The sequence below is a fragment of the Lolium perenne genome, chromosome 4, assembly GCF_019359855.2.
Source record: "Lolium perenne isolate Kyuss_39 chromosome 4, Kyuss_2.0, whole genome shotgun sequence".
In the NCBI taxonomy this organism is placed as follows: Eukaryota; Viridiplantae; Streptophyta; class Magnoliopsida; order Poales; family Poaceae; genus Lolium; species Lolium perenne.
In genome coordinates, this window is record NC_067247.2 from 31,684,180 (window position 1) to 31,709,447 (window position 25,268).

Here is a 25,268-nt window from a genome sequence, read left to right on the forward strand (position 1 = left end):
GGGCTAGGTTAGCAATGCTCTGCCCGGCAAGCCATCTGTCTGTCCAGAACAAAAGTTTCCTACAGTCACCAAGAGTGGCAATGGTGGCAGCGTGTACTAGGGCTTCAACATGGCGACCAAGGTTGATTGGGAAGCTTGCCCACGGCCGAGATGCGTCGTAACCAGGCCCAGCGAGCACAAAGGGCCCAACCCGTGCGTTTCAGGTCAAGGATGCTCAATCCACCATACTCAACAGGGCGGCAAACATCTTTCCAGGCCACGGCACAGCTACCACCACCGTCATTGTGATCGGACAATCAAAAGAATGAGCGCTGGCCTTTGATAATTGCTTCCTTGATTGGTTTAGGCATATCGGTTGCGAGCATGGTATGCATAGGGGCAGCTGAAAGTACAGATTTGACTAATACCAGTCTGTCACCTTTGGACAATAACCCAGCACACCAACCAGAAAGCTTATCTTGCAACTTGTCAAGAAGAGGTTGCAGATCCTCGGCTCTCAGCTTCCAAATGGATAGGGGAACTCCCAAATAAACAATAGGGAAGTCTTTAACCGCACAATGCAGATATTGCGCAATGAGCTGTCTCTGATCATCACTACAACGAATAAGAGTGGCAGTACTCTTGAGGATATATGTGTAGGCCAGTGGCAACACCAAACAGCCGGAGCAACTCAAGTATGAAAAAAATGAAACAAATGATATGAAAAATTATCATAGCAATGTACTGTGTAAGAACAAGTACTAGTGCCTATTTTTAATAAAAAAGAAAGTGCCCCTGAAAGTTTGTCCGCGAACTTCTTTTGTGCTCAAGATATATTTCTCTTAGTTTCCTCTTCTGTACATGATCTTGAAGGCAACGAAATTTCCAAGAAGGCTATTCCTTGGTCGCACCCTACCACCATCCTACACAAAGTAACGTGTCCTTCATTACAATGTAAAAAATAATAAAAATATATAATGGAACATGAAACATACAAATTAGGTGTTTAAGCACACGTTCTGTGCTACTACCTCCATCCCAAGGCTTAAGGCCTATTTTTTTTCTTCAGAAAGTCAAACTATGTTAAGTTTGACCAAGTTTTTATCAAAAATCATTAACATGAAAAGTACAAAATCAATATCATTAGATAAATAATGAAATATATTTTTATATGGTACCTACAAAATATCATATTTGTTCATAAATTCTTCTAAAAGTTTGGTCAAACTTTACTTCGTTTGACTTTTTGAAAAAAATATAGGTCTTAAGCCTTGGGATGGAGGTAGTATAAGACAAAATCCGAAGCAACAATAGCCAACTTATTTGGTTTTATACATATTTTTTCTAATTTTTTTAACTTTCTGAAAATGTTTTATACATACCGGGTGCATATGCACCCGGGATCAGTTTTGGTTTTCTGACTTATTTGCGGTACTTCATGCAGTGTGGTCCTTACTCAGGAAATAGGTTGCGTTTGGTATTGCTATGGACTATGATAATCCTGTTTCAAACGGGTTTTCTTATTTATAATAGCACGCACGCACAGTTCAACTTTTGCTTGATTTCCACTTTCATGGTGCAGTTACATAAGTATCAAACTAGCAGTTTAACTAGAAAGAGGATGTGAAATTGCTCAATACCTTGTGCCAGTTAAAAATCCAAAAGCATGAACTGCACCGAGGTTAAAACTAGTTATGTTCTCAAGCCTGCAAGCATAGAGAGGTATGGTTACTCCTCGTGGCAATTTATATGTTAATATGTACTTAAAGTATTATATGTCTTCTTCCTCGAAGCAAGAGCAATATACTTGTAGGTTTGGGAGTCCCATAGCCGAATAGTTCCATCAAGTGAACCTGTAACCAGCAATGAAAGCTCTGGGTGCCAATTGACGGCGGTGATATTTCCTGCATGACCTTCTAGCGTTTCAACACACCCCTTTTTTTTATCAGATCCTTCCGCGAGTTCCATCTCCAGGTCCCAAATCTGATTCAACAAAATAGTACATGTCATGTATGCACCGCAACTTCACACAAGTGTCTTAATCAGTGGTCAGTGTGACACCTGTGCAGTCCTGTACTTTCTTCCGGTGATCAGATGCCATCGGTCACGGCGTTTGAAGTAATCAACACAGAGCAGGCCATCCACGCACCCGCCCATTGTGATGATGCAACCGCCATCAGACTGAACGCTCCAGATCTATTAATTCAATGAACAAAACAAATTAAAGTTAGTCTCTGTAGAGGAGGAAGAGTGGCTAACCTAGAGGCAGCAGCCAGCAGCTGTTATGTTATGTCTAGAATTTCTAACAGATCAGCCTCACTTATATACCATCTCAGATCACTTGGGCTAATGGGCCACATGGGCCAGAATAGGAAGACAAACTGCTAGATAGAATGCAGCCTATATACTGTCCAACACTCCCCCTCAAGATGGGTGATAGATATCTATCATCCCCATCTTGTCACAAGCTCGATCACACTCCTTGACAGCCAAACCTTTTGTCAGACAATTAGCAATCTGCTCCCCTGTGCTTACATAGTTGATCTTGATAATTCCAGCATCTAGTTTCTCTTTAATGAAGAATTTGTCAATCTCAATGTGCTTTGTCCTATCATGCTGGACTGGATTGTTTGCTATGCATATTGCTGACTTGTTATCACACCACACGTTTAAGTGTCCAGCCTTTAAGATCTTCAACTCAGTCAAAGATTTTTTACCCATAGCATCTCGCTTAGTCCTAGAGACATGGCTCTGTACTCTGCTTCTGCAGTTGATCTTGATACTACTGGTTGTTTTTTGCTTCTCCGTGCTACCAAGTTCCCCCCAACAAATACACAATAACCAGAAGTTGACATTCTATCGTCTAAACAACTTGCCCAGTCAGCATCACTGTAACCATCAACTGTTAGATGTCCATTTGCTTTAAACCATAACCCTTTTCCTGGAGTTCCTTTTAAGTATCTTAGACCATGCACTATGTGTGTTAAAAGCGGTTCCTAACCCTCTCTCTCCTTCCTTTGAACCGATTCAATACATAGCAGGGAGTCGAATCATAACTCTGACACAAAAAAGCGGATCAATAATTTGGTCCGCTTCTTTCCTGCAAAAGTAGAACCCGGTAGCAAAACTGTGTGAGAGAGAAGACTGCATGCATGCAGGGTTGTGAGCAGAGGGGGTCCCACAACCGGTTCTATACATAGCAACATGCATACAGCGGTTCCAACTTCTGACATATATTTCTTTGAACCGGCGCGACGTAGTATATGGCCTTAGGATTCGATGAACAATATCCATGTATCCACTCCTTGGCTCATGCATATATCTGCTCACTACACCAACTACATATGCAATATCTGGTCTTGTGTGACACAAGTATAACAATCTTCCCACTACTTTTTGATATTTCTCCTTGTCTACGAGTTCGCCGTAGTGAGCTGTTACTTTTTGATTTTGATCCATGGGTGTTGGAGCTGCACGACAATCCATCATCCCCATATCACTGAGAAGGTCCAAGATGTACTTGCATTGTGATAGAATTATTCCCTTCTTTGACCTTGCAACCTCTATTCCAAGAAAGTATCTAAGTTACCCCAGATCTTTGACTTCAAAGGCTTTGCTTAAACAATTCTTTACCCTGGTTATTTCTGCTACATCATCTCCTGTGATTATAATGTCATCCATGTAGACTGCTAGAATTGTTATTTTCTGATTTGAATGTCTATAGAATATAGTGTGGTCTCCATTACACTGTCCATATCCCATCTCGCACACAGCTCTTCTAAATCGATCAAACCAAGCTCTAGGAGATTGTTTTAAACCATACAACGACTTCTTTAGCCTGCACACTTTACCTTCAGTTTCAGCTGAAGCCAAGCCCGGGGGAATCTCCATGTAAACTTTTTCTTGTAGATCACCATGTAGGAACGCATTTTTCACATCCAGCTGGTGTAAGGGCCATCCAAAGTTTGTTGCACATGATATCAGGACCCTTACTGTATTCATCTTTGCCACAGGTGCAAATGTTTCATCATAGTCAATTCCATATGTTTGGATGTACCCTCTAGCTACCAATCTCGCTTTGTACCTCTCTATCTTTCCTCCAGGACTCTATTTTACAATATATACCCATTTACAACTCACTGCATTCTTTCCTCTAGGAAGAGTAGTCAATTCCCAAGTCCTGTTCTTCCTCAATGCCTCCAATTCTTTGTTCATAGTTGCAAACCACTTCTGATCCCGCTTGGCTGCCCTCCAATCTGTTGGAATTGCAATAGACTGAAGAGACGCTACAAATGCCTTGTATGAAGGAGATAAAGCTTCATATGATAAATAGTTATTGATGTTGTGTACCAAGCCATATCTATCGATTTCTTTCAAGGTAGCTGCTCTTGTCCCTTTCCTTAAAGCAATAGGCAAATCCAACGATTCCATTGTATTGCCTGTTGACCTTTCGTCAGGCACATCAGCTTCAACAACCTGTAACTCCCCCTGCGGTTGTTGCTCCCCCCTGTTCCTCTGCATGGTGGCCCCCTGTTCTTCAATCCTTGGTCTCCGTGAGTACACACGAAGATCCTGCTCTTCATTTGGCTTTGGCCAACTTCTAGCATGTGGCAATTCTGGTACAACAAGTGGTATAGACCCAACAATCATAGGCTGTTGTGGTTGTTGTTGCTCCACATGAGGAGAGTTGTTGTTACTTGCACTGCTGCCACTTGCACTCTCCCCCTCTTGACCAGCAATATTCAATGGCTGGTCAAGCCCTTCAAATATAGCACTCAAATCTATTTTTTCACCATAAAAGGGGTTAGATTCCTAGAAAGTAACATCAATACTTACAAATGTGCGTTGCTCAGAGGGACTCCAACATTTATATCCTCGTTGTCCAGCATGATAGCCAATGAAGATGCACTTAATAGCTCCAGGATCAAGTTTTGTCACCGAGGGCCTGTGATCACGAACAAAGCAAGTGCAGCCAAACACCTTTGGAGGAACCACAAACTTGTTCTCTCCTAGCAATAATTGACAAGGAGATTTCATATCTAGTATTCTTGAGGGCATGCGATTGATAAGAAACGTAGCAGTCATTACTGTCTCACTCCAGAGGAATTTTGGGACATTCATGGTATACATCAGTGATTGAGCCACTTCTAAAATGTGGCGATTCTTTCTCTCTGCCACTCCATTTTGAGGTGGAGTGTCTGGACATGATGTCTGATGTAGAATACCATGATTAGATAGGAATCCACCAAACTTCTTGTTAATATATTCTGTCCCATTATCTGATCTGATCATTTGGACCTGCACCTTAAACTGGGTTTTAACATATGCATAGAAGTTCTGGAAACAAGAAAGCACTTCATCCTTATGCTTCATAAGGTACACCCAAGTCATTCGAGAATAACAGTCAATAAATATCACAAAATACTTCATCCCACTGATAGAGGAAATAGGACATGTCCACACATCAGAATGCACAAGCATAAACGGGGATATACTTCTGAGCCCCTTACTCACATAGGTGTTTCTAGTATGTTTAGCATACTCACATGCTTCACACTTAAGATTGTTCTTATCAACTTCACTCATTACACCCGGAAAGACTTTAGTCATTTTATCAAAAGCAACATGTCCCATTCTACAATGGTGCATCATAGCAATTTTTTCCTTCTCCAGCAGTGCTGCAACTAGCGCCGAACCTTCTAGCTTGCGTGATTCATCACGGTCCATGTACCAAAGGCCTCTACGCCTGGTTCCGGTTTCAATCTTCCTTCCACTCAGCCTCTCCTGTATAAAGAATACGTATCTATCAACGATTACACGACAGTCTATTTGATCACCCAGTGCACTTAGAGAGAGTAAATTCACAGGAAATGCAGGAACATGTAGGACTGATGATAGCTTAATATTTCTCATGCACTGAACAACTCCAGTTCCTTTGATTGGTTGAGCTGTACCATCAGCAGTCTGAATTGTTTCTTGATGCATTGGAGTGGCTGGCCTATATGATTCGAACTCTCTAATGCTACCAGCAACATGTTTGGAGGCTCCAGAGTCTAGTATCCATTCTGAATTTAGTCTATGCATAGCTATAGAGGCACTTTCAGTCTTACCTTCATCCGAGTAAACAAAGTGGGCAAAGTGCCCAAAACTTGCATCAGCTTGTTGCTCTCCCATCTTCACTCCACTCTGGCTTGAACTAGGTTGTCCTTGCCCTTCATTCATTGCTGACATGTTTGCTCTAGCACTCACTTGATGGTTGGAATACCCTGCATTCCTGCCTCTAACTCCCCTGAAATTTCCTCGGCCATACCCCCTTCCATGGCCACGTTTTGGAGCAAAACAATTGTGACTTAGATGCCCTTTTATGCCACAATTATGGCAATCACGTGTCTCTTGCCTATTTGACACATAGTAAGCTGGTTTAGGAACAACCTCCACTTTCTCCATTTGTTTCAGCCTAGTTTCTTCTTGTGCCATAGCTGCAATTGCCTCTTCCAGTGTAGGCAGCTGAGGAAGATGCATCAGCGCAACCCTCCTGCCCTCAAATGCAAGATTCAGTCCCTTCAAAAATTTCATCACCCTTCTGTCCTCAATCCACTTCTTCACTGCTGCCACACATTCTGGATGAGGCAGCACCAAGGGAGCAAGGTGATCCAGATCTGCCCATGCACGTTTCAGCTCTCCCACATATGTCATCACAGATTTTTCACCTTGAGTCAAATCGTGTATTGTCTATTGTGTCTTCCATTTGAGAGATCAGCATGAGATTTCCCTTGCCTGAGTACATCTTTGACAGGGCATCCCATACCTCTGTAGATGTGGAAAGAGCTTCCACTGATGCTGCAACAACAGGTGTCAAAGAATTCAGCAACCAAGTGAGAACTAGTGAATCTGCAGCATTCCATCTCTTCCACCCCTGCCCCTCCTTTTCTTCAGGCTCAAGAACTTTTCCTAACACATACCCTTCCATCGACTTTGTCCTTAGAATCAACATCCCTCTCCTGGACCAACTCAGATAACTTCCAACCCCATCAAGTTTGATCTCATTTGGCATGAGCTCAAGCTTATACTGCATCTCCCCATGTGGGGCAGCCTTCCTGCCTTCCCCAGAAGTAGCAGAAGATGCCCCATCTGATGTCTTTGCAGCCAGCAAGTTGGCCAGCTTGTCAAGCACCTTGGCCATGGCCAGATCCTCCTCCGCCATCTCCAATCACAGCAACACAACTTCACCACAAGCACCACTGCCTGCAACATCCTTTGGATCTGCTGCAACCAGATCCCGCACCACCACACGCTTGCCCCTCAGAGAAGCCACCAGAGGAGCACCATCATCGTCGCCCTGGTTGTCGCCGGCGCCGCCACCACCTCCGCCGGTGGCTCTGATAGCATGTATAAGAGGAAGAGTGGCTAACCTAGAGGCAGCAGCCAGCAGCTATTATGTTATGTCTAGGGTTTCTAACAGACCAGCCTCACTTATATACCATCCCAGGTCACTTGGGCTAATGGGCCACATGGGCCAGAATAGGAAGACAGGCTGCTAGATAGAATGCAGCCCATATACTGTCCAACAGTCTCAATATGCCAAGCAAAACTACTACAAATGGAAAAAATAAAGTAAAACAAGAAAAACCTTGACTGTGCCGTCCAAGGAAGCACTGACGAAGCGGTCCGTGTTTTCTGGGTCAAACTTTACTTGCGTCACGCTGTTTGTGTGCCCCTCGAAAACTCGAGTACACTCCCATTCCTTCTTCCAATCCCAAACCTTAATCAGGTGATCATCATGAGACGTTGACAGCACAAAATGTTGCTCCGGATGAACAGCCAATGATATAATGGAACCATCGTGAGCATCAAAGCTCGTGACCCCTTGTTTCTCATTGTAGTTGTAGACATGGATGCATCCATTGCTATCACCAGCGATAAGCCATTTCTCTCGGGCAATGAATATAGCTGCACGAACTGCAGGAGGAAAAATATTTCGCATAAATTAGACATGATGTGGTATGAGTCGAAAATACTAAAGTCCGTCAGAAAACCAGCATGCCTGGTTCGTCAGTGACTTCAATGGAGTTCAACGTTGTCTGCAAAGTGAAGAACATATAAACTCTTAGTTACTTCAAATTGAGCAAGAAGAGGCAGGCTGTTAAGGAGTACTGACGCCACATATATATTAACCACTCACCATTGTCTCATAGTTCCAGAGACGAAGGATACCACCATGATTCGTCGTCACAATCCTGTATTAATTATTTGCATGTTAAAAAATTGTTTTTTCTTGTACGACTGAAACTAGAAGTACAGACTCACAATGGTTCCTCTGGATGCAGATCTATGGACGAAAGTTCTTGAGAATTCTGCGTCGCTATGATCTAATCCAAATCCAAGAAAACAGTAAGCTTGGTCGATCAGTGGGAACTTTACATGCTTAATTTTACCGACATGCATCATTAGCTAAAGGTTGCAGTACAGGTGTGGGAGGAAATGGAAAATCACCTTGATTGTCGATGGAGTTGACTGCCACATTATCCGAAGGGAAACAACGAAAATAGAACAAAACAAGACAAAAAGAGCCCGGTTATATTACAAAGGCTTTGTTGATAAGTTATCCTTCGTCAACAGGACCTACCTTGGATGCTGAACGTTCAGCTGGCGTATGACAGACAGCCTTCAAGGTCAACTCTTGCACCACATAGCCTGCCGGTTCGGCTTTTCTAAAGAATTCTTCGTATGCAACGGTGACAGAACCTTGTCCAACACACAGGAGGTCATGATTGGCCACAGCGACACTCTGCAGTGTGACGAATTCGACGCTCTCTGATGGTGGCTTCGACTGCTTGCGCATTGTCAAGTTGTGAGTGTAGGTGCACCTTGGCGGCACAACGCCGCAGAGCGGCAGCTTGGCCAGATAACTCTTCGAGCTCTTATTAGCCACAAGCATGAACGCCACGCGGTCCTCTCCCTTGTTGCTTATCTGCAGCGAGCAGTGGACGGCCTTTTTTGGGTTGCAGGGAAAACATAGCTCCAGGGTGTTTACGCTCAACTGTAAAAGTGAGATCAACTTATGTACAAGCAGGCTCCAGACAACAAACGGTAATTTTTTTGCTTTCCGGATGGGCGGATGCGATTATTTTGCATGTTACTATCCATGAGCATGAGGTTCGTATGAAAGCATTTGATTTATTTGTATTTTTATAATTGTCTCTAAAAATACGCACAATAAAGAACCTTCTTGCACACGAAGAAGTTTTCAGTAATTAAAGTCGAGGACATGGGCGAGATTCTGGACACATACCCTGTTAAATAATTCTGATACTGCTTACGCTAAACAATGAATGAACGAACCCTTGGTGTTCAATTGCTGGTTCTTCCACATGGTTTTGTTTTTATTTTCCTAAGACCGATCCAGGTGTCCCGTGCGCGTCCAAGTACTACTCGCCATTCAGTCAAAGAGTAATTTCTGTGAGAGAGGTCGACGTTTAGGGTTTCCAGCCTCCTGCCCGCGCCGGCGCCGCCGCCGGTCTGCCTCACCTCCTCTGGCCTTAGGGCCATGGAGACACGGTGGATCCCGGTCCTTATCGGCGGGAGGACTCCATTTTTTGTTTTGTTTTAGAGTGTGTTTAAGGTTTGTGTCCTACTTCCTTTGTCTTAAAATGTACTTAGAAAAAGTTGAGTCACTTATTTTTAACAAGGGAGTACTCAGAAATGTGTGGCTTTGGCGACTTATGAAGATGGAATACAGTTCTCCATGTCTTGCCTTTGTTCTGGTGATGCCTCTAGGGGCATATGGAGGTTTGGCTCCCCTGGGTCTCCCTGGATTTGGTATATATTCTTTCTGATCTATGCTTCTTTTCATCGGCGATGGTGCTGCTCTCACGCATTGGTCGTTTGGAATCTTAGCACGACGACTTCCTGTATGTTTACTATAACAAGCTTTACTACGACAAGCTTTGTCTAGCTCCAGTGAGGGAGGGGCGAGGACGACGGCGTGCCTTCAGCTTATTCGAGTGCTTGTAGTCGTCGCTAGGTGGTTCAAAGATCTTTTTGTAATTTTTATTACTTTTGGGTTTTCTTGTACTCATGTTGAGGATTATAAATAGATCGATTGACTTTTCTCAATTTTTTTGATTAATTCATTCTCTAAATGAATCAGAATTATTTGACAGGGTATGTATGTGTCTAGAGTGTAACATCCCAAATGAGCAGCCTAGTCTCCTTCCATGGTTGTGTTGTTGCATCATGATAAGCATCATGTCATATCACTTTTGTTTTTCCAAATTGCATCAAACTTTGGTCATATGTGCTCTTGTATCTTTCTCTATCTCTTGCGAACCTTTCCAAGCTCAAACCCTAGCTCTATCTCCGTCTCTTGCTAAACAACCTAAAATACAGGTTCATAAAATTCTATTGAAGGTTTATGTAAAATTTTCCCCTCTTCTTAGTCTAAATTCATATATAAATCACCAAAAAAACATTTCAAATCTTGGCAAAGTTTTTGTTTTCAAAAAAATGCAGGATTTTTATAAGTTTTCAACACTTCGACTTCCTTTTAAATTTCAAATCAAAAGAAAACAAATCAGATGGAAAAGGAAATGAAAAAAACTATCTCTAATTGCAGCAGGTTAGGGGGGAACCTTTTCGGCCCGCTCTTGTTTTGGGCAGCCCAGGAGGAAGCCGAAGCCCACCATCTCCCTTCCAACGAGGGAGAGGCCTGCTCCTATAGCCGAGCGCATGAGTGCTGCTCACGTCGGCAAACCCTATTTAACGCCCGTTGCGTCAAATAGTGGGTCGACGCGTACTTGGGCTAGCCCGGTTCTTTCCCCTCTGTTCCTTTTGATCGCTGCAATTTTTCCGTTTGAGACCAGGACGCACGTAGTCACGTACACATAGAGATTTTCCTCGAAAATACTTCCACTTCGTCACCTTCTTGCTCGGTTTCTTCGTGTTTTTTTTTCTATTTCCTTTGTTCTGTTTAAGATTTAGTTATGTAATTTTTTTTTCTGTTAACTTTCTTTTACATTTTTCCTATTTCCCTTTCATCCTTTTTTTTCTTTCTATTTTTAAGATCTCCGCAAATACATAAATGTTTCTTATTTCTATATTTGTATTGTTAACTTCATTTATACGACTATATGAATATGTTTTTCATAATATAAGAATGTATCGCATGAACAATTATCTGAAATCATATAAAATAATTATCCTTGTGAACAGTTTTCTTAACTTTGTAAACATTTATTTTAACTCTTTTGACCAATAATTCTGAATAGCATGCATATTTATTTTGATCGTCACGAACAATTATATTTAAACCGCATGAACAATTAAGTTAAACGTATAAACATTTCTTTTATCATTATGAACAATTTTTTAAAATACTGTGAACATTTTTCAAACCTCATGGATAAGAACTCTATGAACAATTTCGTGAAACCTCACGAATAATTTTTTGACTACATGATTTTTTTTGAACCTCAAGGATATTTTCCAAAATTCGTGAACATTTCTAATCCATGAACATATTTTAAGTTATAAATATTTTTAAATGCATGAACATTTTTCTAAGAATTCATAAAAAAATCAAATTCATGAACATTTTTAAAATCGCAAACATTTTCAATGCATTTTTATAAAATCCATAAATAAAAATTAATCATGAACACTTTTAAATTTATTGCTCACTTCGATCCATAAAAAGTGTTGTGTGTTTATTTTTTCGTTTTCTCGCATTTTTCTTTTCCATTTTTGTCTCTAAGTTGAACATTTCAATTTTTGAACAGTTTTAATATTTTTAACATTTTATTCAATTTGAACATTTTTTTAAATTTTGAATATTTTCAAATCCGAGACATTTTAAAAATTAATATAAACATTTTTAAATTTTGATTTTTTTTTCAAAATCTGATCCTTTTTTCGAAATACGAACCATTATCAAATGTGAATATTTTAAATTTTTGAACCTTTTATGAAATGAGTTTTTTTCAAATATGAATATTTTTGTGAACATTTTTCAAATCTGAACATTTTTTAGATGTGAACATTTTTTGAAATTTAAACATTTTCAAATCTGGATATTTTTCAGATCTGAACATTTTTCAAGTTTCAACATTTTTTTAAATCTGAAGAATTTTCTTAGATCTGATATATTTTAAAGTCCGAACACTTTTATTTCACGAATTATTTATTTTCTAAAAAAATAGGTTAATGTGACTCTCTGTATAGGTCGTATCCGGTAGAAAGCGTACGCACGTAGCTACTGTCCAACCAACCTAAGGGCATCTCCAGCCGCCCCCCCCCGAGCCCCCCCAAGAGGCCTTTTTAGCGCCGCGGCGGTCTAAAAGCGCCGTTTCTGTACCACTCGCCCCCCAGAAGCCCAAATAGCGCCGTTTCGGCGTTATTTTGCGCCGGCGCACCCAGGCGAAACCCAGCCCACTGGGTTCGGCTTGGGGGGGCGAAATGGCGGGAAAGGCGACGCGGGCTGGCCATCGGCCGACGCGGGGGAAATGGCGCGGAAGAGACTCGTCCAGAACCCGCCCGTGAGCTGCTCGCCCTCATCTTCTCGGCTCCCGCGCTGGTCAAAGGCTGCCGGAGTAATGGCGTGGCCAGCGGCCAGTGAGCACGCCAGTCAAAAGTCTGCCGGAGTAATGGCGTGGCTGGCGCGCGCCGCTTCGACGTCCAATCGAAGGCCACGCGGCGCAGTAATGGAGCGCCGGCGCAGCCGCATTCCTCCTCCTCCTCCGGTGGCGAAGGAGATCCCGTACTTCGTGCTCGACCCGAGCGACAGCGACGAGGAGGACGACGGCTTCAGGCAGGCCCTGCTGCTGAGCAGGTTCCAGCGCGGTGACGGCGAAGGCCCGAGCAGTCCTCCTGGAGACGGCTCGGGCGACGACGACGACGACGACGGCGGCGACTACAGCAAGGCGATCCAGGCCAGCCTGGGCATCAACTAGCCCTGTAGATCGTCGAATAATGTTTTAAGTTTTTAGTTTCGATTTCCGCTATGTTAATCGGCGATTTTCCGCCAAATATGAATGAAAATCGCCTTTCTGTTTTGTTCCGGCGTTTTTGAATTTTGTGGGCCGAAACTTGGGTTGGGTTCACGGCTGGAAAACGCGCCCCCCAGGATCCAGATTAGCGCCGTTTCGCGCCGCGGCGGCCCAAAAAAACGCCGTTTTGGCCCCTGGGGGGCCGCCCTTAGGGCCAGGCCCAGAATTAGCGAGAAGAGGAGGAGCCGTACGCGTCCGCTCGCCAGCAGGCACTTCAAGCGTCAAATAGGGAACCCCGCTGACGTCCTCCTCCGGGCCGCAAATTCTCTTCTGCCTCTTTTCTTCCTCTACTTTATCTCCACGAAAACGAACCCTAGAGCAAAAAAGCAGCCGAGCACCGTCGCGATGGACGACCCCAAGCCACACTAAGCACTCCATCGCTTCCCCTTGTCCAGCTCAATCTCCAGGTGCGAGGAATCAAGGTGAAGTTAATGGGATCGACATCGTCGTTCTTGTCTTCGCCGCGCGCCACCACGTACGTTATCGAGATCTTCTTCCTCCTCCCTGTCAACATCGAGCTTCTCCGCCTTCTTCCATTCTCCATCGAGCTTCTCCGCCTTCTTCCATTCTCCATCGAGCCCTTGGGTAAGCTCCGCGTCGCCTCTTTTGTTATCTACTTTGTCATTGACGTCGTAGGCCTATTTCCCGGTCGTGTCCCCCTGTCGTGGTCACCGTCACAACGAGCTCCACTTTGCTGCTATGGCGCGTCTCGTCCTTTTTTATTCGCTACATACTCGACTCAACATACAAAATATTTGATACATACTCAACATATACATTCTGCTGGTTTAGCAGACCCTTTTTTTATTGTCCTTCTGGTTCAGGTTTGTGTGCATGCCAATGCAGAGCTCGGGAGAAACTCTTATTTTTTGGCAGTGAAATAAAATCTTTTATTACTATATAAGAAATATGAACTGCCGAAATTACTTTACCAATCCTAATTGTGAAATTCCGTTTAAACAGCAAAACGCTGCCGTGAGAAATGGCGGGCTTGTGAACGATTACTCAAAACATCCACTTATATTTGATATTTTTTAAGCATGCAAAATAAATTGGTTCTGCCATAATGAGTGTATGCTGGTGGTGCAAAGGAGAATGGCCTTACCTTTTCTATCTGCGAGGACGAGTCGTTTTTCTTCAAATCTACCATATCCAGTTTATAAACAATATCTTCCATGCTGGGCCTTTCATGCCGGTTATTCTTTGTGCAGAGAATTGCGATTTCTATACAGGCCAGCACTTGCTTGCAATCTTCCTCGACTGATGGATAGCTTGGTATCTCCTCTAATATTCTCTTCCAGTAGTAGTGTACCTTCAACATGTACACAGAGATTACAAGCGGATACGTAGATCAGTACTGAGCTACATATGCGACAATTCATGAGAACAGTATTTTTTCAAATACAATTTTAAAGATTTAGCATGGTGTCTGCCAAACAAAACTACAGTTTGAAGACATTAATTTTATCGTGTTTCGTAATATGTAATCTTAACAGACTTTTTTTTGAGAATCATCCTGCCTGTTTATTAACTTATCAAAAGATGGAGAATACAAACGTCCACAGGTGGAGCAGCGAACCAAATATAGAACGATTTGGGCAGACTCTTTAATCATACGGGTCTTTATTCTTACTTGTTCAGTAAGTTTCCGCTCACTCATCTCCCAAACTTTCCAATAGTCCATGTCTCCCATCACTGTCTTCTTAATTATCATGCCCAGGCTATATATGTCGAATTTTTCTGAGAGTACTTGCTTTTCTATATATTCAGGTGGCATGTATCCCCTGTATGATAGCAGAAATGATATGCATAAAATGATCAGAGCAAAGAAAAAAGAAGTTCAGCAGATAAAATATTATGTTCAAATGAGAAATGAATCATACAGTCTCCCGACATAAGACATGGTTCCCACAGTTTTTACTTCCCCCATGAGCCTTGAAAGTCCATAGCCTCCAATTTTAGGAACCATTTTCTCGTCTAGCAATATACTGGCCGGCTTAAGATCAAAATGCATAATTTTAGCATCATGGAGGTATTTCAATCCGTCGCACACCCCCTTGATTATGTTGAAGCGTAAGTCCCAACGAAGTGGACGATGTTCTTCTGCAAGAGAAAACAAAAGTTTACTCAATACGCAAATTAAAACTAACATACTATTTAGGACTAGCTGGTAGTTTGAAAGCTTTCTACAGAGGGCCAGTGTCTGCGGTGGCGGCGCCCCTGCCTTGCTACCAAATGTGGCAGGTTCCGTGCCGGGCCTTGGAGTCCATACTCCCGACGGCGCTTCCATGGGCATTTGCTTCCTCTCCGGCGGTGCGCTGGCTTGGGGCCGGTGGCGAGATGCTCTCCGGCATCTCTAGCGGGGTCTGAACGGCTGCAGCTTCTTCTGAAGTGGACGAGGCTCGCTGGTGGTCTGGTAGTGCTCGGGGTTTGGCCTTGCTCTAGATGTGGGCAGGCATCCTATAGGCCGACGGCGGTGGCCACAACCTAGTTGTTGGGATTCGTCCATAGGATCGATCGTACTTCCTCTGTCTCATAAAACTTGTCTGACATTTATTAAAATTTAAATGTATCTAGATATTGTTTACTGTTTAGATATATCTTAATCTAGATATATCTTAGACAATTTTTATGGGACGGAGGAAGTACCATATTAGCCCAAAAATTATTGCAAAAGGTACACCTCTTGCCTTGTATTCTATTTCTTTATTTCTCAACTAACCAGGTGTTTTTTTTCTTTGTATTTACAGCGGACTAGCCGTCAAAAGGCGGTTGCTTAGACAAGTAGTAGAAGAAAAATATTGAGCCACTCAAAAACTAACGTACCCACATAGACTACTACTAACTCACATATGGAAGTTACCGCCCGGTCTCAATTAGGACCCAGACAAGTTTGGTTACTATCCAACATTTTTTTTCTCCTAATCCAAACTTGTTATCTCATCGACTCGACTTTATACATATGGAGTAGTACACTTGTACTTCACCGGTATATGCTTTCCTTGTATTATGTCATGATGGGAGCTTTTTTCATCTATATAACACGAAGCCCTAACCCCTAAAGGGGTACTTTTTCCCTTCCGCTAACAACATCTTCGCGTGCAATGTGTAAGATCGGGCGCACCATGCCACCATCGATCTTCACATCATTACTAATTTAGCTCGTCGATGTTCCACTACACGTAATCTTCCCCATCAACGCATGCACGAGTGCTCACTCAACTAGCATGTGCACACACAATGATAACATCTCACATGTTGTGACATGCCTACTTAGTGGCATAGATAGAAAATACATGACTCTTGACCTAGTAAAATCTTCACCATGAGAATAATCTGGGTTCTCAAGAAACAACCATTGCGATCTGGCAAAACAAGTTGCTCGTCTCATCAGCAGAGCCCCATTGACGTTCCTCGTGAGCCTTTAGCCTTCTAGTAACCTCCTCCATGGTCAAGAGATCTCCAAATTTCTCTATGGCGGATGCAATCTCAAGAAAGTTCAACGGGGTGGCTTAGAGAAATTTATCAACACCCTAGCCTACTTGATGCAGTCATCTCCCAGAGGATTGGTCTTGATTTTCTCCAAAGCTTCCGTGGACGTCCTCTCTTCCAAGCAACCAATGGAATCTAATATTCTGGGATACTCTGATAGATGGCCATCAATGATTTCTAGTCCATCATCTCGTCGACGGCCTTGGCATCCTCCGGCTTCATCGCGTCTAAGATTTTTGCCCTGCGCATCAGAGCCTTCATCTTGATCGCCCAAATCTAGTAGTTGCTCTTCGTCAAAATCGGGACCTGGCCAAAAATGATTCCTTTGGTCACAACCATGATCTTGGTTGTCGCTTCCCAACAAAATCAGAACATTCACCCCAACGACGTCGATCCTGATTTCTCTCATGCCAATTGTCGGTTTCCCTACTCTTCATGTGTTTGATGCGCGCCGGCCGGCTTGGTCGGCCACACATGGATGGTCGGCATGCGATGGGATGCGGACGTTGAGGACGAGGTATCAACTCGTCAATGCCTACGGATTGTAGACTTAGGGTTTCGTGGAAATAGAGGGCAAGTAGTACTCGAAGGTGGTCAGACGAACAAAGGCGTCCAACTAGAAAACAATACGGTGGCTAGGGTTTACAATGATCGATCCTCTTTTCGCCCTCAGCTTCGCCCTTATAAAGGAGGCGAAGCCGAGGCTTTCCGTGTCATACAAGTATACAAACATCAGGTCGTGTTGGGCATTTCCATATATTGTTACAAGTTTCCATATATCGATTCTACTCTCCTGGGCCGCACATCTTCGGCTTCATGGGCCTCCAAGTCTTCGGGTCCATAGTCCTTCGACTCCTCAGATGCTTGAAAAACATAGCCAAGGGAATACTCGTGATATGCCCATTAAGCATACCCATGTCAGTAGCCCCCGAGATTTTATACGAGTCGTAGAATCGGGTAAAATCTCCATCCTTCATCTCCTTCGCGAATTTTTCGAGTCCTTTAAGACACTATTTTTATTCGCCATCTATATTGTACAGGGATACTGGTAATGAGGCTGGTTCATTTGACCGGTCAGGTACCAGTTAATTGCTCTTGTGGCAAATCCACATAAACCTACTTCAAATTCGAGTTTCCGGACTCGAACCTAGGATATTGGCATAACTCAGGACATGACGCTTTAGGACTTACCGAAAACTGAATTCTAGGTAAGTTATCGGGTACCCAACACGTCTGCTGTGATTTTCTTCACATCTGTTGACGTGGATAAAGTGGGAGAGCGCATTCGGGTGCGATGCCACGCCACACAGGATGGATCATGGGGTCTTACCTTCGTGACCCTTTTACAAGTCACGGCATTCAGAGTTTTTATCGCGGCAGACGCGCTCTGAGAATATATTGTCGAGTGCCTTTGTTCGGCTGATGGAATACTCCATTTCTTCGGGTTGATATATTTTGTTGAATAATATCTTGACGCTCCCGATGGGAGTACATGACGAGTTTATAAAACTCGAAGATGTCTACCCACTGCCGAAATTCTTTGGATTCATCTATATTGACTTGTTGTATTGCTCTCTCTTATTGACAAATTTCATCGGGTGCGCGACCAGCGCTCCTGATGGGAAGAGCTCCCGAGGCTACATCCGAGTGTTTGCACTAGGGTGTAGGCTCAACTTACTTTTCATCAACTCTATATTTTTTTACTTTTTTGCATCTTATCGGGAGCATGAACAATGCTGCCGATAAGAGTAGCCCCCCGAGCCTATGATCGGGTGCTTGCAGCTGGACATAGGCTCCAGAATTTTATGCTTCGCATCCTATATTGTCTCGTAGACTCGAAGATTTTCTTGTCATTGACGTCAATGCTGATGAAGGTAAATGCGCTGTCGACTCGTTAGATTGTGGCTGTTAGTGGACCACTATTTTGTGGGTCCAGTATAACTGCCCTTCCACCATGTTGCACTTAGTGGGGCTCGCACATTCTCCAAAGCGCCCGACACGCTCGCGGTAACTCCGTTACTTCCATGTGAAACTTAAAAAATGTTTTTACTTCTCTGCCACGTGTAGGGTTAAGATTATCATGCTTCTACTGATTGAACGACCGATCTGCTTCGCCTTCCAGGTTAAAAGGTAAACCCTGGTCCTCACTTTTCCCCTTCTCGCTCCGCCGCACAACACCATCACTTTGCCATTGCCCGCGCTCTCTGCTCCTTGCTCTCGCCTCGCAACCCTAGCCCTTTCTCTTCGTCACCATGGCTCGTTCCAAGCGCGCCAAGAACACCTCCGCCGGCGCCGCCGCCGCTGACCGGGCGGAAAAGAAGAAAGTGTTTGGTTGGGATAGATCCAAATTTAACCCAACGGAGCACCGGAAGTTGAAGAAGTTGGGGCTTCTCACTGATGAGGGGAAGATAAGGATCCCTGGGGATGAGACGACCCCCAATCCGCCCGAAGGATATCAGGTAATTTTCTCTGATTTCCTCCTTCGCGGCCTTTCCGTGCCTGTTCACGAGTTCCTTCAGGGACTCCTTTTCATTTACGGGATTCAACTATACCAGCTAACTCCCAACTCCATGCTTCACATTTCTATTTTCATCACTCTATGCGAGTGTTTCCTTGGCATCCACCCCCATTGGGGCCAGTGGAAACGCATTTTCTACCTCCGCCACAACAACTAGAGGGATGCCATCTACGACGTAGGTGGTGTCTGCATCTGCGTGCGGCCTGAAGCCGGATATTTTGACCTAAAATTCGCCGACTCGGTTCAAGGCTGGCGCAAGAAGTGGCTCTATGTGAAGGACGAGACCACTGGCAATCAGCAGTACGGCCTCGCTCCTTTTGACATGTCGCAAGAAATCTTGAGGCGTCGGTCTTGGGATGTCGAAGCTACTCTGGAAGAGGTTGCTGCTACAGAGCATCTGATGGAGCGGATCAAGACATTGCAGACTACCCGAGGAAAAGAACTTTCGGGTGTGCAAATAATAGCACATTTCCTGCGGATTCGCGTACAACCTATCCTAGCTCGCTCGGGTCCTCTCTGGCTTTAATCTGGCGCTGGTGATGCTGCGAGGATATCCGAAGATCTTCATGTCAAGGACTTGGAAAAATTGGTCCGCCGCTTCACCTCGCTTAGTAAGAAAGTTGAAGTTCCTGCAGCTTGCCGCGTGAAGCCATTCAGTGGCACACACGCCCTTCCAGTTGTAAGTTTCCTTCTCCAATTTTTACTTATTTTTCCTGCCTATCTTACCTTTCACAATTTTACTCGCAACTTATTTGTGTAGGGACACCAGTCAATCTCCTCCCTTCCTCCTGTTCCCGAAAATGGGGAAGCGCCCGAACGGACGCTTATTGCTGACGATTCCCAGGAAGCTTCAGTTCGCGATAGTGAACCCGCGGAATCTGAAAAAAAGCATGGGCTCATCTGAAAAGAATGCGGGTTCGACGCACATCTCTGACTCATCCCACACACACTCTATTCCTCCTGCGACTTCCCCAGAAGGCCGAAAAAGAAAAAGGCAAACTGATGAAGAAGACTCAGGTACTTCAAAGCTAGCTGAACCTGCGACAGAAGAGTCTTCCCACGAACAGCCTCTAGCCTTTGATCCATTCGAGACAGTTGTTGACTTAAGCTCGTAAGTTTGCTTCTCCTTTGCCGCACCATTTATACTTGACTTCATCCTTATACCTAAACACTGCTCGTTCCTATGTTAGGGACGACGAGGTGCACTCGGAACGTAATGCTTCTGGGCCAGCAAACACAAGTGCATCGCAAACGCTGGTCGTCTCCGAGGACCCAAAAATCCCTCCTGAAACCATGGATCCGCAGAAGAGCCCCCGGCCGTTAAAGAAAAAACCAAGGACAGTTACTGCTGGTAAAGGGGTTGTTGCCGCCGGAGATCCGTCAACTCCCCGTCTTGATGATGTGAGCCTGCTTCTCTCTTTCATTTGCTTCCCCCCTGTTCAACAACTATCATCTTCTTATACTTTTTCCTTTTTATGCATTCCGACTATTTTGTAGCCTATAGCCAAGGAAATGCTCGACATGGCTACCCGTTTTATCGGGTTTCGCGATGAATCTAACACCTTGAGGAGTGAGTTTCGTGCATTTGTTCTACTATCCTCTTATCAATTGCTGTGATGTAACTCTTTCTTTTTCTAGGAGCTTTAAGCGTTGCGTAAGAGCACACCAAGGAGCTCGAAAAGAAGCTCGAGGCTAGCGAAAAAGCCCGCAGAGATGCCGAAGCAAAAGCTGCAAGTGCTAAGGATCTTCAAACTAGGCTTGACGCCGCAGAATTGGCCTTAAATGACAAGGATGAGCAGATTGCCCAATGAGAAGCCGACATAACTGCGTGACTCGACAAACAATCTGATAGATTCTCGAGTACTGTTATCCTGTCCCTTCTTCGAATTTTTGCTTATGTCGCTGCCATGCTTGTACTGAAAAATGACCCTCTTTCCAGCAGAGTGTATTGGCGAGATGTACACCAAGAACCAGGAGCAAGAAGAAGACGAACTCCTGGATTCCCTCAAAACGCTAGAGATGAACTGCACTCTTGCACGCGACTGCTTAAAGGAAGGTCGAGCTGCTTTCGAATGTTTGTTCCGCACTTCTTCCCGAAGGATCCTGTGCTGGACAAGTTTGAGCCTCTCGCCAAGTGCTTCACGGGCAAGGACGACCCTGTTCTGGCGCATCGATAGCCATTGCGCTGTCGATAGCCAGTGGTGAAAAGCCAAAGTGGCGACTGTTCGGGGCCTGACCAAAGAGAAGTGGACTGGTCTCCTCAAGAACGCGAAGGACTTCTCGAAGAAACTGGTCGCCATTATTGATCCGTCGACTTCCTCCTCCGCCAGTACTACTCAGACTGAGGTCAAGTAGAAAACTTTGTGCCTTCGCTTTTGTAAAAGTTTATCCTTTTGTTCTTTTCAGCTACTTTGTAAGCAACTTATCGGCTGCGGCCTTTTGGACTCCCCCTTGTAATATATTTTTAATGATGAATGAAAAATTAGCTTGCCAAGAAATTAATGTCGAACATTTTACACTTTTTTCCAGTTAATTTTTGATGACTATGCTGAGACTGGATGTCTCGATACTTCTCATGATGCACCGAAGTCCACAGAGTCCTCTAAGGCTGCTGGCTCAAGCGTACCTGTGGTGCCTGACTTGATGAAAAGGGAGATGGAAGATCTTTGGCAATAACTGCAGTTACTGAAAAAACAAGCTATGACTGCCCTGGATCAAGCAAGGAAATCCTCTGAACGCGAACAAACTGCTCTTATCCAAGCAAAAAAATCTGCCCAACTGGAAAAAAGCTGCTACTTTGAAGGCCACTCGTGCTGCTGAACGTGAAAATTACATGCTGGAGCTTATGACTGCTGCAAGTCAAGATATGGCTGGTACATTTCCTTTTCCCAGTTTTCTCACTAGATGAATTCTGTTTGACAATTACTTACTATATTGTTTTCCTCTCCTGCATAGGTTCCTCTTTGGATGTTGGTGCCGAAGAAAGGAGGGTAAACTTACGGGTTGGGGGTCTCATGCGACTTGCGGCTGAAGCTAATGTTGATTTCTGGGCAGATGAAGCACGCTGCCGCGCGATTGTCCAATTTCAGGACCGCGGCGCTCAAACACGTGAGTTTATCGAATTTTTGTCGCAGTTCGCTGGGTATGGTATACAATGCCATGTTTCCTCGCAATCCTCAACCCGAGAATCTTACTGAACTAATGGAAAAATTCAAGAACGTACGGGACATTCATAGCTTCGTGAAGGCGCAAATGGTTGCTGGGGCGAAATTTGCTTTGATATGGCTCAGGATCCATCACCCGAAGATTAATCTCGACGAAGTTGCAAAGGGAGTTCTTTTGAAGAGCTCGAAGAAGAAAATAAAGCTTGGTCGTCATATTGAAGTTGTATCTGGTCCTGCTGAAAAGATGATTGATACGTTGCTCGAGGTAGACTCTGGTTTCTTCAGGAACTTCCGGTACGATGATTCAACACAATAAATGCATGCCTCAAAGGAAAATATAGACAAATGGATGTAAATACTCTTATGCAATCTTGTATAGCTATATTGATTTTTGCGTGAGGTTGATCTTAAACCAGGACGCATATCTGTAAGTATATTGTACTTATTGTATACTTTATCGGCTGATCTCCCGATCGTCGGGTAACAAGAGCTATTTGTCGTGCACGCTTTATTGTCGTACTATTTTTACATTTTCGTGAGACTCTCGTGCGGTCAAGACGAATACTGTTTGGAGTAACCAAGTTGTTTCAATGTTTATCTTTTGACTAAGCCCCCGAGTATCGGGTGGCAATAGTTCTTGGTTACGATTGATTTACCCGCGAGACTTGTGCAAAGCCACAACGAGTATATTATGATGTTTGTCGAATTAAGCTATATTGAATTTGTGGGGTGAGCCCCCGAGCGTTGATTGCGAGGAAGAAAAAGAATAATATTCAATACTACTATTTTTATTCAGACCATGCTATATTTCAGCAAAGCAAGCCCGCCTCATTAAAAACCTTTCAGTCCCACTCGGTACCCTGAAAGGAAAAGAGTGCGTCTGAAAACTTGCGAGCTGTTCAAGTATATTGTATGTTTACATGATCCTTGCGCACATAACTCTGATTGCTTCCTTCTATGCGTAGAAACGCCGCAACTGTGTGACGTTCCACGGATTCCCTTCGGCTTTGCATGTCTTCTTATCCTTGAGTCGATAAGCTCCACCTGGAGTAACTTCTGTGATGATGTATGGTCCTAACCATGGAGACTCCAGCTTTTCATGGCCATCTTGCTTGAGTCGAAGGACTAGATCGCCGACCTCAAAAGATCGAGGATGGAGTCGACGACTGTGATAATTCTTCAGGTTCTGTTGGTATGTGCTTACTCGAGATAACACAACGTCTCTTGCTTCGTCGACTGCATCAACTCCATCTTCAAGTGCTCTTTGCGAAGCTTCTTCGTCATATTCTGCGACTCGTGGAGAATCATGAGCCAGTTCTACCGAAAGCACGACTTTAGCGCCGTTGACCAGAAAAAAGGGGGTCTCCTGAGTTGCTGCGTTTGGTGTTGTTCGCAGACTCCATAACACGGAGGGTAACTCTTCGACCCAAGCGTGCCTTGCTTTTTCGAGTGACGCTAGTAAGCGTTTCTTTATGCCATTGCATATGAGACCGTTTGTTTTTTTGACTTGACCATTGGTTTGTGGATGTGCTACTGACGCAAATTGTAGCTTGATGCCCAGTCCTTCACAGTAATCCTTGAACTCGTGGGAGGTAAAGTTACTGCCATTGTCTGTTACTATGCTGTTCGGGACGCCAAACCACAAAACGATGCCCTTGATGAAATTTACAGCTGCCGTTGAATCTGCTGTCGTTACTGGTTTCGCCTCGACCCATTTGGTGAATCTATAGACTGTCACGAGTAGGTAAACATGGCCTCCTAGCCAGGATTTGTGCAATTTTCCTACATGTCGAGTCCCCACTGGGCGAATGGCCATGCCAGAGGTATTGGCATCAGCTCGGCTGCTGGAGCATGTGGCTTGGACGCGAATCTTTGGCAAGCTTCATAGGTACGCATGATGTTCTTCGCATACTCTATGGCTGAGAGCCAGTAAAAACCTGCTCGGAATGCTTTGGCTGCTATCGCTCGACTGCTTGCATGATGGCCGCATATCCCTTCATGTATGTCATTCAATATAAGCTGTCCTTCTTCGGGTGTGACACATCTTTGTAAGATGCTTGAGATACTGCGTTTATATAACTCGCCTTTAACAACTGTGAATGCTTTAGATCGCCTAATGACTCTGCGAGCTTCGACTGGATCTTCCGGTATTTCTTTGTTTACGATGTACACTAAGTATGCTTGCATCCATGGAATTTGTATCATCAGCACCTCCTCTGGTTCCTCTTCTTCGTCTGAAGTCGACGATTCTGGGGCTGCTACAGCCCCCGAGCCTTTTTTGTACTTGTCCTTCTTTTTCTTTGGCTGCCCCTGTGCTGCGAGTTTCTTCGGCTTGGTTGACCTCTCGCTGTTTTCCTCCCAAAATACTCCTGGCGGTATTGGCAGACACTGAGATCCGATATTTGCCAGAACATCGGCTTCATCATTACTGAATCTACTCACATGATTTACTTCACATCCGTCAAAAGTTTTTTCAACTTCATTGTATGCGTCCCGATGTGCTATCATGCTATCATTGACCGCATCGCACTTGTTCATCACTTGTTGCGCTAACAGTTGAGAGTCTCCGAAGATTTTTAGGCGCGTTGCGCCACATTTTTTTGCCATTCTCATCCCATGGAGCAAAGCCTCATATTCTGCCTCATTGTTTGATGCATTGGGGAAGGTCATCCGCAATATGCACTTCATCTTATCACCTTGCGGAGAGGTGAGGACCACCCCATCTCCTGCTCCTTCTATTCTCTTGGACCCGTCGAAATTCATGTGCCAAGTGCTCGACAGGTCTGGTAGTCCTGTGTTTTGAAGTTCCATCCACTCTGCTATGAAATCTAGCAAAATCTGCGATTTGATTGCTTTTCTTTTTTCATACGTGATGTCCCGAGGAGAGAGTTCTATTCCCCAAAGGGAGACACGTCATGTAGCTTCCGGATTGTTCAGGATGTTCGAGAGAGGTGCTTCATTGACTACTACGATTGGGTGTGCCGAAAAGTAGTGTCTCAACTTTCTTGCAGACATAAAGACTCCGTATGCTAGCTTCTGATAATGCGGGTACCGTTGCTTGGATGGAGATAA

The 25,268-nt window shown here is 44.2% G+C and overlaps 1 long non-coding RNA gene across 1 annotated transcript; it reads right to left on the reverse strand.

Moving 5' to 3' along the window:
- Positions 1–751: 751 nt before the first annotated feature.
- LOC127292100 (uncharacterized) lies at positions 752–1,942 on the reverse strand. Its single transcript, XR_011742428.1, has 3 exons — positions 1,787–1,942; positions 1,620–1,685; positions 752–902 (listed from the first exon to the last, which is right to left on the reverse strand). It is a non-coding gene; the product is annotated as an uncharacterized lncRNA (long non-coding RNA).
- Between the last annotated feature and the right edge of the window lie 23,326 nt (positions 1,943–25,268).